The 15513-nt window shown below is 42.7% G+C and overlaps 1 protein-coding gene and 1 pseudogene across 6 annotated transcripts in view; one reads left to right on the top strand and one right to left on the bottom strand.

Moving 5' to 3' along the window:
- ANKRD44 (ankyrin repeat domain 44) overlaps positions 1-15513 on the top strand; it is a 316236-nt gene that overhangs the window by 40437 nt on the left and 260286 nt on the right. The window lies entirely within an intron of this gene.
- On the bottom strand, positions 13544-14830 carry LOC103217576 (ATP synthase F(0) complex subunit C2, mitochondrial pseudogene; annotated as a pseudogene).

Genomic DNA, 15513 nt, shown 5'->3' with positions numbered 1-15513 from the left:
AATGGTGGTATGCACCTGTAGTCCCAGCTACTAGGGAGGCTGAGGTAGAAGGATCACTTGAGCCCAGGAGGTTGAGGCTGCACTCCGGCCTGGGCAACAGAGTGAGACCCTATCTCAAAAACAAAACAACCAACAAACAAAAGAAAACTGATTTGCAATGCATCAGTGGATTATGAATTTAATGGGCTATGGCTACATTAAAAAATAGAACAGAGAATATAATTTTATATCACATTTAGTAAGATAATGTCAGTCTGTTCAGGATACTATAGCAAAATAGCTTAGACTGGGTAATTTATAAACAACAGAAATTTATTCCTCACAGTTCTGTAAGTTGGAAAGTTCAAGACCATGGCACCAGCAGATTCAGTGTCTGCTGAGGGCGTGCTTTCTGCATCACAGATGGTGCCTTCTTGCACAGTCCTCACATGGTGGAAGGAACAAGCTCCCTCAGGCCTCTTTTATACGGGCACTAATCCCATTCTAAAGGTCCTACCTCTTAATGCTATTGGGAATTAGGTTTTAACACATGGGTTTTGAGAGGCAGACACAAACATTCAGACTATAGCAGATAGATATTGTTCCATGAAACTTTTGTTAAGGTTATGTTTTTGTGTGTGTCTAGACCAGCTGCATAATTTGTGGGATATAGGGCAACATGAAAATGCAAGACTCCTTGTTAAAAAATTTTTAAGAATTTCAAGATGGCAGTAGCAGAGCATTTAACCAAGAATGGGACCCTTCTCAGCACAGGACCCTGGGCAGCTGCACAGTCCGCTCGCCCTTGGAGCCAGGCCTGGTGTGTGTATATATGTGTATGACCTGGGTTGAGATGGAAGATTATTTTCTAAAGCCACTGTAGTGATGTGTGCCAAGATCCACAGAAAGGATGGTTGTGGAAACTAGTGTGGGGTACCGGGAGCTTTCAGCCACTCCTGCTTGGTCTGCTCATCTGTACCTTGCCAGCCGGCTCTGCTCCCTCCATTCCTGCCTGCCGGTACCCACTTGCTGCCATATTGGCTCCTGGTTGGTTATGCCCAGCTCCAATGCCACAGCTTCCTCATCTCCAGCTCCCCCTTTCCCTGGCTTGCTTAGTGAGTCTGGAGACCCTTGGGCAATGGCTCAGACACTGCCTACAAGTAAATGCTAAGGTTTCTTTTACCTTTGGCCCAGATGTCTCTCCTCTGGGTTTAGTCTGCTGTTTATTACTTCTTAGAAATTCCACCTGGATGTCCCTGAAGGGCTTCAGACTCATTTTCCACCTCACCTTTCCATCTCCCTCCAAGGCTGCTCTTACTCCTATATTCATCACTTTGCTTGGTGCCATGAATGTTTACTCAGTTGTCCACACTGAAAACTGTGGGGATTATTCTTCATTCTTTTTTCTTTCTTCTTCCCCACCTCCTCAGATCCCATGAGTTGCCAAGTCTTGTCGGTTTGGCCTCCTCCATAATTGCTTTAGAGTCTGTTCTCTCTCCTCCATGTCTGGCACAGAGTCTGACTCCTGAGCGGGATGTGCAAGGCCTTAACTCTGATCTTTACCTGCATTCTCATCCTCACCTCCCACCCCTGTCCCACAACCCCTGCTCCAGCCACACATCTGTTCCCCCAGGTTCTCGGGCTTCTTAACTGGGAGCAATAGCATGCCCCCATATCCTTGAGGACATTTGGAAATGTGGGAGGGGCATTACTTTAGTTGTTGTCATGATTGGGAGTTGCTGCCAGCAATGAGTGGGTGGGGTCTGAGACAGCAAATGGCCTGCAGTGTGTGGGACAATCTACCAGACATGAAAATGTCCCACCCAGAATTGCAGGTAGCCACCCTGCTGAAAAACAGAACATGCTGTATCATGCCTCTGCCCTTTGCACCTCCCTTTGTCTGAGATGTCTCTCCTCCATCTTCTCTGCCTGGGAAACTCTTACATGTTCTTTGAGTTCCAGCTTAAAAATGCCACCACTCTCTGAAGCCTCCTGTACCCATTTTGCACACTGAGGTTAATTGGTCCCAGAGTACTTGTACCTCCCATGGGTCACTTTGAGTATGTCTTTTCCTGGCTTTGTCCTCCCAGCACCTAGCATGGTTTGGCAGGTAGTAGGTGGGCAATAAACTAGAGGGTGGCATGACTTAAGGAAATGCCACCAAAAGCCCCTCAGCTCTGCAGTTCTTGGATTAGGCTTTACTTGTTATACTTCAATTCTGTCTTCTCCTTCTTCCCCTGCCCCCTCTTTTCCCTTCTCAATTGCAGTCTTTCTAACTGCAGCATGTGCTTCTTCATTACTACAGATTGGCTATCTTCCATAGTTACAGTCATCTGCGGTTCCTCGAGGCATCTAAGAATTGAAATAGATCTTGGCCATCTTTGCTCCCGAGGTGTGATTGCAGTAGTTACAGCTCCTGTTTCCAAGGCAACAGCCTTCTTGTTATGAGTAGAGTGCTTCTCTTAGTGGATCTCCGTTAGGAGAGAGGAGCCTTATTGCTCCCATCTCCATGTTCAAGCTCTCCCTGCTTTATTGCGTATTTATAACAGGCCAGTTTACACTGAAACAGGGCAGGGTTAAAATGTGACTCGGCTCTGGCGGTTTAAAAACTGTTTTGAAGCATACTATACATGTGGAAGAGAGCACATTTAATAAGTACATATCTTCATGAATACCCTCTATGAGTAGCACCCAGATTAAAAAAAACACACATTGGGGCGGAGCAAGATGGCCGAATAGGAACAGCTCCAGTCTCCAACTCCCAGCGCGAGCGACACAGAAGACCGGCGATTTCTGCATTTTCAACTGAGGTACTGGGTTCATCTCACTGGGGAGTGCCAGACGATCGGTGCTGGTCAGCTGCTGCAGCCCGACCAGCGAGAGCTGAAGCAGGGCGAGGCATTGCCTCACCTGGAAAGCGCAAGGGGGAAGGGAATCCCTTTTCCTAGCCAGGGGAACTGAGACACACAACACCTGGAAAATCGGGTAACTCCCACCCCAATACTGCGCTTTAAGCAGACAGGCACACCAGGAGATCATATCCCACACCTGGCCGGGAGTGTCCCACACCCACGGAGCCTCCCTCATTGCTAGCACAGCAGTCTGTGATCTACCGGCAAGGCAGCAGCGAGGCTGGGGGAGGGGCGCCCGCCATTGCTGAGGCTTAAGTAGGTAAACAAAGCTGCTGGGAAGCTCGAACTGGGTGGAGCTCACAGCAGCTCAAGGAAACCTGCCTGTCTCTGTAGACTCCACCTCTGGGGACAGGGCACAGTAAATAATCACAAACGCAGCAGCTCTGCAGACGCGAACGACTCTGTCTGACAGCTTTGAAGAGAGCAGTGGATCTCCCAACACGGAGGTTGAGATCTGAGAAGGGACAGACTCCCTGCTCAAGTGGGTCCCTGACCCCTGAGTAGCCTAACTGGGAGACATCCCCCACTAGGGGCAGTCTGACACCCCACACCTCACAGGGTGGAGTACACCCCTGAGAGGAAGATTCCAAAGCAAGAATCAGACAGGTACACTCGCTGTTCAGAAATATTCTATCTTCTGCAGCCTCTGCTGCTGATACCCAGGCAAACAGGGTCTGGAGTGGACCTCAAGCAATCTCCTACAGCTACAACCTACAGCTGAGGATCCTGACTGTTAGAAGGAAAGCTATCAAACAGGAAGGACACCTACACCAAAACCCCATCAGTACATCACCATCATCAAAGACCAGAGGCAGATAAAACCACAAAGATGGGGAAAAAGCAGGGCAGAAAAGCTGGAAATTCAAAAAATAAGAGCGCATCTCCCCCGGCAAAGGAGCGCAGCTCATCGCCAGCAACGGATCAAAGCTGGACGGAGAATGACTTCGACGAGATGAGAGAAGAAGGCTTCAGTCCATCAAATTTCTCAGAGCTAAAGGAGGAATTACGTACCCAGCGCAAAGAAACTAAAAATCTTGAAAAAAAAGTGGAAGAATTGATGGCTAGAGTAATTAATGCAGAGAAGCTCACAAACGAAATGAAAGAGACGAAAACCATGGCACGAGAAATACGTGACAAATGCACAAGCTTCAGTAACCGTCTCGATCAACTGGAAGAAAGAATGTCAGCGATGGAGGATCAAATGAATGAAATGAAGCGAGAAGAGAAACCAAAAGAAAAAAGAAGAAAAAGAAATGAACAAAGCCTGCAAGAAGTATGGGATTATGTAAAAAGACCAAATCTACGTCTGATTGGGGTGCCTGAAAGTGACGGGGAAAATGGAACCAAGTTGGAAAACACTCTTCAGGATATCATCCAGGAGAACTTCCCCAACCTAGTAGGGCAGGCCAACATTCAAATCCAGGAAATACAGAGAACGCCACAAAGATACTCCTCGAGAAGAGCAACTCCAAGACACATAATTGCCAGATTCACCAAAGTTGAAATGAAGGAAAAAATCTTAAGGGCAGCCAGAGAGAAAGGTCGGGTTACCCACAAAGGGAAGCCCATCAGACTAACAGCAGATCTCTCGGCAGAAACTCTCCAAGCCAGAAGAGAGTGGGGGCCAATATTCAACATTCTTAAAGAAAAGAATTTTAAACCCAGAATTTTATATCCAGCCAAACTAAGTTTCATAAGTGAAGGAGAAATAAAATCCTTTACAGATAAGCAAATGCTTAGAGATTTTGTCACCACTAGGCCTGCCTTACAAGAGACCCTGAAGGAAGCACTAAACATGGAAAGGAACAACTGGTACCAGCCATTGCAAAAACATGCCAAAATGTAAAGACCATCAAGGCTAGGAAGAAACTGCATCAACTAACGAGCAAAATAACCAGTTAATATCATAATGGCAGGATCAAGTTCACACATAACAATCTTAACCTTAAATGTAAATGGACTAAATGCTCCAATTAAAAGACACAGACTGGCAAACTGGATAAAGAGTCAAGACCCATCAGTCTGCTGTATTCAGGAGACCCATCTCACATGCAGAGACATACATAGGCTCAAAATAAAGGGATGGAGGAAGATTTACCAAGCAAATGGAGAACACAAAAAAGCGGGGGTTGCAATACTAGTCTCTGATAAAACAGACTTTAAACCATCAAAGATCAAAAGAGACAAAGAAGGCCATTACATAATGGTAAAGGGATCAATTCAACAGGAAGAGCTAACTATCCTAAATATATATGCACCCAATACAGGAGCACCCAGATTCATAAAGCAAGTCCTTAGAGACTTACAAAGAGACTTAGACTCCCATACAATAATAATGGGAGACTTCAACACCCCACTGTCAACATTAGACAGATCAACGAGACAGAAAGTTAACAAGGATATCCAGGAATTGAACTCATCTCTGCAGCAAGCAGACCTAATAGACATCTATAGAACTCTCCACCCCAAATCAACAGAATATACATTCTTCTCAGCACCACATCGTACTTACTCCAAAATTGACCACGTAATCGGAAGTAAAGCACTCCTCAGCAAATGTACAAGAACAGAAATTATAACAAACTGTCTCTCAGACCACAGTGCAATCAAATTAGAACTCAGGACTAAGAAACTCAATCAAAACCGCTCAACTACATGGAAACTGAACAACCTGCTCCTGAATGACTACTGGGTACATAACGAAATGAAGGCAGAAATAAAGATGTTCTTTGAAACCAATGAGAACAAAGATACAACATACCAGAATCTCTGGGACACATTTAAAGCAGTGTGTAGAGGGAAATTTATAGCACTAAATGCCCACAAGAGAAAGCAGGAAAGATCTAAAATTGACACTCTAACATCACAATTAAAAGAACTAGAGAAGCAAGAGCAAACACATTCGAAAGCTAGCAGAAGGCAAGAAATAACTAAGATCAGAGCAGAACTGAAGGAGATAGAGACACAAAAAACCCTCCAAAAAATCAATGAATCCAGGAGTTGGTTTTTTGAAAAGATCAACAAAATTGACAGACCACTAGCAAGACTAATAAAGAAGAAAAGAGAGAAGAATCAAATCGACGCAATTAAAAATGATAAAGGGGATATCACCACCGACCCCACAGAAATACAAACTACCATCAGAGAATACTATAAACACCTCTACGCAAATAAACTGGAAAATCTAGAAGAAATGGATAATTTCCTGGACACTTACACTCTTCCAAGACTAAACCAGGAAGAAGTTGAATCCCTGAATAGACCAATAGTAGGCTCTGAAATTGAGGCAATAATTAATAGCCTACCAACCAAAAAAAGTCCAGGACCAGATGGATTCACAGCTGAATTCTACCAGAGGTACAAGGAGGAGCTGGTACCTTTCCTTCTGAAACTATTCCAATCAATAGAAAAAGAGGGAATCCTCCCTAACTCATTTTATGAGGCCAACATCATCCTGATACCAAAGCCTGGCAGAGACACAACAAAAAAAGAGAATTTTAGACCAATATCCCTGATGAACATCGATGCAAAAATCCTCAATAAAATACTGGCAAACCGGATTCAGCAGCACATCAAAAAGCTTATCCACCATGATCAAGTGGGCTTCATCCCTGGGATGCAAGGCTGGTTCAACATTCGCAAATCAATAAACATAATCCAGCATATAAACAGAACCAAAGACAAGAACCACATCATTATCTCAATAGATGCAGAAAAGGCTTTTGACAAAATTCAACAGCCCTTCATGCTAAAAACGCTCAATAAATTTGGTATTGATGGAACGTACCTCAAAATCATAAGAGCTATTTATGACAAACCCACAGCCAATATCATACTGAATGGGCAAAAACTGGAAAAATTCCCTTTGAAAACTGGCACAAGACAGGGATGCCCTCTCTCACCACTCCTATTCAACATAGTGTTGGAAGTTCTGGCTAGGGCAATCAGGCAAGAGAAAGAAATCAAGGGGATTCAGTTAGGAAAAGAAGAAGTCAAATTGTCCCTGTTTGCAGACGACATGATTGTATATTTAGAAAACCCCATTGTCTCAGCCCAAAATCTCCTTAAGCTGATCAGCAACTTCAGCAAAGTCTCAGGATACAAAATTAATGTGCAAAAATCACAAGCATTCTTATACACCAGTGACAGTCAAACAGAGAGCCAAATCAGGAATGAACTTCCATTCACAATTGCTTCAAAGAGAATAAAATACCTAGGAATCCAACTTACAAGGGATGTAAAGGACCTCTTCAAGGAGAACTACAAACCACTGCTCAGTGAAATCAAAGAGGACACAAAGAAATGGAAGAACATACCATGCTCATGGATAGGAAGAATCAATATCGTGAAAATGGCCATACTGCCCAAGGTAATTTATAGATTCAATGCCATCCCCATCAAGCTACCAATGAGCTTCTTCACAGAATTGGAAAAAACTGCTTTAAAGTTCATATGGAACCAAAAAAGAGCCCGCATCTCCAAGACAATCCTAAGTCAAAAGAACAAAGCTGGAGGCATCACGCTACCTGACTTCAAACTATACTACAAGGCTACAGTAACCAAAACAGCATGGTACTGGTACCAAAACAGAGATATAGACCAATGGAACAGAACAGAGTCCTCAGAAATAATACCACACATCTACAGCCATCTGATCTTTGACAAACCTGACAAAAACAAGAAATGGGGAAAGGATTCCCTATTTAATAAATGGTGCTGGGAAAACTGGCTAGCCATAAGTAGAAAGCTGAAACTGGATCCTTTCCTTACTCCTTATACGAAAATTAATTCAAGATGGATTAGAGACTTAAATGTTAGACCTAATACCATAAAAATCCTAGAGGAAAACCTAGGTAGTACCATTCAGGACATAGGCATGGGCAAAGACTTCATGTCTAAAACACCAAAAGCAACGGCAGCAAAAGCCAAAATTGACAAATGGGATCTCATCAAACTAAAGAGCTTCTGCACAGCAAAAGAAACTACCATCAGAGTGAACAGGCAACCTACAGAATGGGAGAAAATTTTTGCAATCTACTCATCTGACAAAGGGCTAATATCCAGAACCTACAAAGAACTCAAACAAATTTACAAGAAAAAAAAAAACAACCCCATCCAAAAGTGGGCAAAGGATATGAACAGACATTTCTCAAAAGAAGACATTCATACAGCCAACAGACACATGAAAAAATGCTCGTCATCACTGGCCATCAGAGAAATGCAAATCAAAACCACAATGAGATACCATCTCACACCAGTTAGAATGGCGATCATTCAAAAGTCAGGAAACAACAGGTGCTGGAGAGGATGTGGAGAAATAGGAACACTTTTACACTGTTGGTGGGATTGTAAACTAGTTCAACCATTATGGAAAACAGTATGGCGATTCCTCAAGGATCTAGAACTAGATGTACCATATGACCCAGCCATCCCATTACTGGGTATATACCCAAAGGATTATAAATTATGCTTCTATAAGGACACATGCACACGTATGTTTATTGCAGCACTATTCACAATAGCAAAGACTTGGAATCAACCCAAATGTCCATCAGTGACAGATTGGATTAAGAAAATGTGGCACATATACACCATGGAATACTATGCAGCCATAAAAAAGGATGAGTTTGTGTCCTTTGTAGGGACATGGATGCAGCTGGAAACCATCATTCTTAGCAAACTATCACAAGAACAGAAAACCAAACACCGCATGTTCTCACTCGTAGGTGGGAACTGAACAATGAGATCACTTGGACTCGGGAAGGGGAACATCACACACTGGGGCCTATCGTGGGGAGGGGGGAGGGGGGAGGGATTGCATTGGGAGTTATACCTGATGTAAATGACGAGTTGATGGGTGCAGCACACCAACATGGCACAAGTATACATATGTAGCAAACCTGCACGTTGTGCACATGTACCCTACAACTTGAAGTTTAATAATAATAAATAAATTTAAAAAAAAAAAAAAAAAAAAAAAAAAAAAAAAAAACACACATTACCAGCACCCCAAAGCTTAACAGCTTTTCATGGAAATGTTGGATTTTTTTTGAATATGCATTTCTTATTTTATCTGAGTCATATTTTTCCCCAAAACAGCTGTAATCTAAGGTTCCACAAGATACATCCTGCTTTAAGAACGCTGAGCAATCGACACACAGATTAGATAGGTAACTTTAGATCATTACGATTTAAGAAAACATTTAAAAACATGATTTTCCCAGTGTTAGGGAGGCATCCTGGGGATGAGAGCCTCCAGTCTGATGGATTCCCAGTTCTGTGGAGTGAAGACAGGGCATATGAGGAAGGTCTCCATCCAGGCTGATTCCTCAAGCCCGTGAAAAGCAGATGCATGCAGACATATGCACCCCCTCCTTATCCCATTCACCCCATTCTTCTATTTTAAAAAAAGTCACTTGAGTATCAGCTGGTGTAAGTGGAATCAGCTTTTGAAATCAGCTCATTCCAGAGTGAATCCCATCTCTGTCATCCATGTCATGCGACTACAATTCCTTTCCTCTCTGGGTTTTAATTTCCTCACCTATAAAATGGGAACAGTATACTTCTCTTGCAGACGTAAAGTGAGGAAGAAAGGAGATAACAAATGTGAAAAATGCCAGCGTTGTGCTTGGTTCACAGAAAGTCACAAAAAATGGCAGTTTCTCTCTTTTCTTACCCAAAGTTGGAAATTGTCAGAGCCTTCATCACATTGTTCCTGAATAACTTGTCATTTCCTTGCCTCCTATGTCCCCTGCCCCAGTGCATCTCAGATGCTTCTTTCTCCAGATTTATCTTCCTGAATCACTCTTTGTACCTTTGCTATTAAAAAGATGGAAAAGATTTTCACGGCACGTGTGCTGAAGCTAGGCATAGAAGGGCTTCATAGAGCAGCTCCATGGCTTCTGGGGTATCCCACACCTTATTCTTCCTGTTGTGATGCCCTTGGGTCGTGGTGAAGGAGGTAGTTGGCCAGCCTGTGCCCTTCTTTTCCTATCGTAAAACCTGTGCTGGGTTCCTCAGCCTTGCCACAATCTAAGACATTTGGCTCCTTCCTGGAGATACCATCTGGATCCAAGGATTTAAGGAGCTCCATCCTGACCCTTGGACTCTGTGTCAAGTCAGGTCTGGCCTTGCCTTTGTGTTCCTTTTTGGGAGACTGGGCTTCGGCTTTGTTCCCAAGTTGTGATTTCTACCTTGCCCCTGATTCTGGTGACTTTCTTAGTTCCTGCTTTGGTGTCTTACCCCGACCCCAGCTCCTCTGGAATGGCTTCTTCCTTTGGACACTCAGCACCGAGAGTCAGTCTTCCCCTCCACTCCTGGTGCTTTATCTTGGACACCCCTACTGTAGCCCTGAACCAGCTGCTTACTTAGATAGCCACCATTATCTGGGGCCATTGTTTTCAGATACCCTGTCTCATGGAGCAAGTGCCTCTTAGTAACACAGCATGTCATTTCAACATGAATTGATTGTGTGCACTTATTTGGAACTTAGCTATCTAACCTTTTATCTATCTAGAACATGGTGGAGAATCAAGAAACATTAAAAAGTGGAGCCAAAACATAGATGTGACAAAGTATAAGGATCATATTTTTTACTCTTAGGAGAAGGCCTTAGGCCCTCAGAGGCAGGTATTCTTACTTTAGACACATGGCTAATTGGCTTTTAAGTGCACAATAAATTAGCAACAGCCAATTATTCACAATAGGGAGAAATGACAACCTATTAGAAAGGTGGGGGAGGATGGGAAAAATGATAAATGCATAAAGGAGGTGAAAAATTGCATTAAAGATTCGGGAGTGATGTTAGCATTTTAAAAGACGCTGAGAGCATCCTTGAAATACAGAATGTTCACGATGGCGACCCTTAGTCATCTGCAAAATGTCCTTATAATTTTCTCAAGATGATAAGGAAGAATGCTACTATACATTCTAAGATGTCTACCTAAAATAGCTAAAATAAAAAGATTTCCATGTTTATTCAGGCTAAACCTTTATTCATTCATTCATCTAATATTTAATGAATGCCTTGATATGGCATTGTTCTAGGTGCTGAGAATATGTTACAGAGCAAAACAGACAAAATCCCTGTCCTCTTGGATATTAATCTAGAAGACTGGGCTTTTCAGAGAAAGTAATTCTTCATGACCTGAGAGGGTCAAGCTTTTTGCCTTTATTATTTTTAATAGACTGTATAGGACATTTTTCTATATTGTGAATAGAAGATTAAGTGGAAGAGATTATTTCTCAGATGTCAAAACTGACGTCTGTGAATGTCATAAAACACATTGAAAGTCTCTGAGGTGCTTGACTTACTTAGAGTATTTCATTTTTCATCACAACAGGAAGTAGGAAGTACGGTTTGTTTTCTGCTGTTGGGGAAATGGCAGAATAGAAAGGTGCACTGACTTGCCTGAGGTTATACAGAGTTTAGTGACACTCTTGCACTACTAGATGATTTCTCATTTCCAAGGTCAAGTCTCTTGATTAGGGACTGTCATTCAGTTCATGTAAAGAAAAAGGGAGGAAAATGCCGAAATTTTAAATATAAAAGGGAAAAAGGGAGTGATTTAATGTTTGTGTAATTAGTCCTAAAATGAATTCCTCATCTGTGGTTTTCTGGGTCAGACAGCAGACTTAAGATCTGTTTGTATATTAGTGGCTTAACTGGCTCTCTTAAGGATGTAATTTCAACTGTAATTTTCCATCTTTTCCCCCTTTCCTCTGGCATCCTTATAGAAAGTTCTTAGCTGTTATTTGAGGCTTTCTAAAAATTATCAAAATGAAGTAGCTACTGAGCTTTTATTTTGGTCCTTAATCAGAAAGGACTGAAAATGATGGTTCTTGGTGGAGAATTCTTTAGATAGTCTTCACCTCCAGTTGAACCCCTGAAAGACTATGAGTTCCAGCCTGGCCAGGCGGCTACCACTTCTCCAATAGGTTCTACTTGCATGAGCAATCATTTTCCCATGAAAGCACAATGCTTTCACGTACAGCTTTCCTTTTACCTGGTATTCAGTTTGTGACGTTCTGCTTGGAGAGTGAGCATTTGATTTATTATTTTGACTGAAGGTCATTTTTATATAGGGCTATGTCATATGCTTTACATTTTAGCCCTTGGAGGATGTGACAAAATGCTTTTACTACTCGATTTCAGTTTGTGAAAACATAGGTTTTTCAGATTAGAACTCTTATGTTATAGTGCTAATAAAGCCAAAGGGTTGAAATATTATTAAAAACATTCCTTTTTGTCTTTCTTTTTAATATCATGGAATTATGTGCTTTTTCAAGTGTTAAAGGAAAGTGATACCCATTGGTTTGCAGTATTTTCATGGTAACATTTAATATGCTTTGTTCATAAATGGTCTCAATTATAATACTCTTTGCATACGAGAAACCCTATACTTAGGAGATAGAGAATCATGAAACAAAATGCTCTGTCATTTTTATTAGACAAGGCAGAGACAGTAAAGGAAATAAAGAAGTCCTCCCAAAGACTTCATTTTTAAAAAGCTGTTACTGGCTGGGCGTGGTGGCCCATGCCTGTAATCCCGGCACTTTGGGAGGCTGAGACAGGCAGATCACTTGAGGTCAGGAATTCAAGACTAGCCTGGCCAACATGGTGAAACCCTGTCTCTACTAAAAATACAAAAAATTAGCTGGTATTGTGGGTGTACACCTATAGTCCCAGCTATTCGGGAGGCCGAGGCAGGAGAATCACTTGAACCCAGGAGGCAGAGGTTGCAGTGAGCTGAGATCATGCCGCTGCACTTCAGCCTGGGCAACAGAGTGAGGCTCTGTCTCCCCACCCACTCCCCACCAGAAAAAAAAAAAAAAGCTGTTACTTAAGGAAGTGCATTAGCATTTCTCTGTCTAAAGTAAGAAAAAGCTACCTGGCATGTGGAATGGGCTCATGATGTCTTTGCACTTATTTGAATTTTTGGCTAGAGTGGGATTAGGAGCTGATGTTGGACAGAATATTTCTATGAGGACTGAATTCTGTGGGAGGTTTACTGGGTTTTCTCAGTGTGCCCAAGATGCTGCTGACTCTTTTACTGTCCTTGTCACTGAGCCAACTATCGTTTTCATTTTGTAAGTGGCAATGACCATTAAACAATTGAGAATGTTTATTGTCTTTTCAAAGAAAACCATATAATTTTTAAAGAGCCTATGAAAGCTGACATGGTAACTTTGACCTAAGTATTTTGTCCATTTTGTTTGGGATATGGAGTCAAGCCTTTTGATTTCTTGAACTTGGGAAATGTTATTTTCTAATCACCCTCGGGGGTCTGGAAAAGGTTAAGGAAAGGTTCCCATATTATAAATGATGTGAAGGATTCCAGTCGTCTCTGACTAGAGACAGAGATGAGGAAGACAAGACAAGCCCTTTACTGGATGGGTGCTAGAGCCGAAAACTTTCTCCTTCTGTGAGGATGCCCTGAGGGAAACGGAGGAAAGCTACCCCTTGTTATGAATTATTTATTGTAGCTCTGACCTCAAGGATTGTGAAAAATGATACTAAAAACTCAAAAAGGTTGATGCTATCATCAAACCCTGACAGTGCACTCTGAAAACATGCTGGGAAATTCCCTTCAAGAAATCCAGGGTGCTTTCTGCTTAAGGAATGGCTATCAAAACAAAAGACAGCCGTTGAATTCAAAGTGCTTCAAGAGAGGTATTAGTCGGGATACTTATTTGGTCAAAATAAGAACACAGTTTATTTTACTCTCATCTATAATGGTCTGAGCATAAACAAACCAAGACTGAGAAGATAACTCCATGATGTTAGGGAGAAAGTTTTCTTTTATTACTATGCCATCTCTACCACATGGCTTCTTTCTTTCAGCTAAGATAGTTGCTCCACTTTCTATCACCATGGGAAAAGGAAGCAGGAAAGAGGAGGGTGGCCTTCTTTCTTTTCTTTTTCCTTTTTTTTTTTTCTTTTTAAAATAAGAAACATGGTCTCACTATGTTGCCCAGGCTGGTCTCAAGCTCCTGGGCTCAAGTGATCCTCTTGCCTCAACCTCAGGCGTAGCTGGGACTACAGATGCACAGCACTGCACTGGGCTTCCAACCTCCTTTCCTTCTAAGAGCATGACCTGGAAGCTGAAAACATCTTATTCCATTAGCCAGAATCAATCACATAATTACTTTTCTACAAGGGAGGCTGGGAAATGTAATCTTTAGGGAAGCAGCCATGTGCCCAGCTAAGGCTTCTGTTACTATAGAGGAAAGAGAAGATGGATACTGGGGAGACAGCTAGGAGCCTCTGCTACACTGGAATAGTGACATTTGCCTTTCAGTGTTCCTGTACTGCTGTGGCTTTTAGGCAAATTCAAACTTGACATAACACCTTTTTTTTTTTTTTCTTTTTCTTATTAATACGGTCTTTGTCTTTCCTCTCTCAAACCCTGAGCCAACGATGTTCCCCAGGCCACCTGGGGAGGTATAAGAAAAGAAACATACAGGGCTGATGAGACATGGGAAAAAGAACTATGGGAGGTGGAGACGGCTGCTTCACATGGCGAAGAGGATGAGAAAGGCCACCATCAGGCAAAAGAGCCCCATGGCGTCCTAGGGGGTAAAGCCTAGAATGGCGTAGGAGAAGAGCTGCTGCTTCAGAGAAGGGTGCCAGGCATAACCAATGATGAGGCTCCCAAACACAGTCCCAATCCCAGCCCCAGAGTCTGCCACCCCAACTGTGGCAGCCCCAGCCCCAATGAACTTGGCTGTTGTGTCAGTGTCCCTTGAAATGGCACTGGTTTGGAAGCTGCGGCCAGGGACGAGTGAGGTAAGGGGACGTGAGACTGCCAAGCTGCTAGGTTCTCACCTGTCAGTGTCTCTGGTCGTTTCATCACCAGTGCAGGTAGCGGATGGCTTAGCAGCTGTGAGGCGCTCTTGACCAAGGAGGGAGTGGAGACGAACTTGGAGCAGGTGTACATTTTCAGGGGGTAGGGAGCTGTGGCAGGAGAGCTGCGCCCAGTGCAGGGAAGACACAACACCTTTTAAAGAGGCATTATTATTCACAGACAGCATCAGACCATATCATGCAATATTTATATCTTGCTTAATGTATTATTTAGATATCCATGTTAGGAAAGTAAATTTTGAATGTTTTGTTAATCTAAAGTTTTTTTTTTTTTTTTGAAAAAGAGTCTCACTGTGTTTTCCAGGCTGGAGTGCAGTGGCGTGATCTCAGCTCACTGCAACCTCCACCTCCTGGGTTAAAGCGATTCTCCTGTCTTAGCCTCCCAAGTAACTGGAATTACAGGTGTGTTCTACCATGCCCAGCTAATTTTTTGTAATTTTATTAGAGACGGGGTTTCACCATCTCTTGCCCAGATTGGTCATGAACTCCTGGCCTCAAGTGATCCACCCGCCTCAGTCTCCCAAATTGCTGGGATTACAGGCGGGAGCCACCACGCCTGGCCTGTCAATCTTAACTTAAAAGCAACTGTAGTTTCTTCAAACATTCTCCTGTGGAAAGAATGCAGTCATTTTGGTAGGTTGAATTGTTTATGTGGAATTTCCGTCAGCACAAATCCTTATGCCTTAAAATGAGAAAAGGCTTCAGAAAGGGCACCCACTAGGGGGTAGGTCAAAATTGTTCATTCTGGATGGGAAT

This window comes from Chlorocebus sabaeus, chromosome 10 (genome assembly GCF_047675955.1).
Source record: "Chlorocebus sabaeus isolate Y175 chromosome 10, mChlSab1.0.hap1, whole genome shotgun sequence".
NCBI lineage: Eukaryota > Metazoa > Chordata > Mammalia > Primates > Cercopithecidae > Chlorocebus > Chlorocebus sabaeus.
The sequence above is the reverse complement of the archived record's forward strand: the minus strand, read 5'-3'. Positions and strand labels throughout refer to the sequence as shown.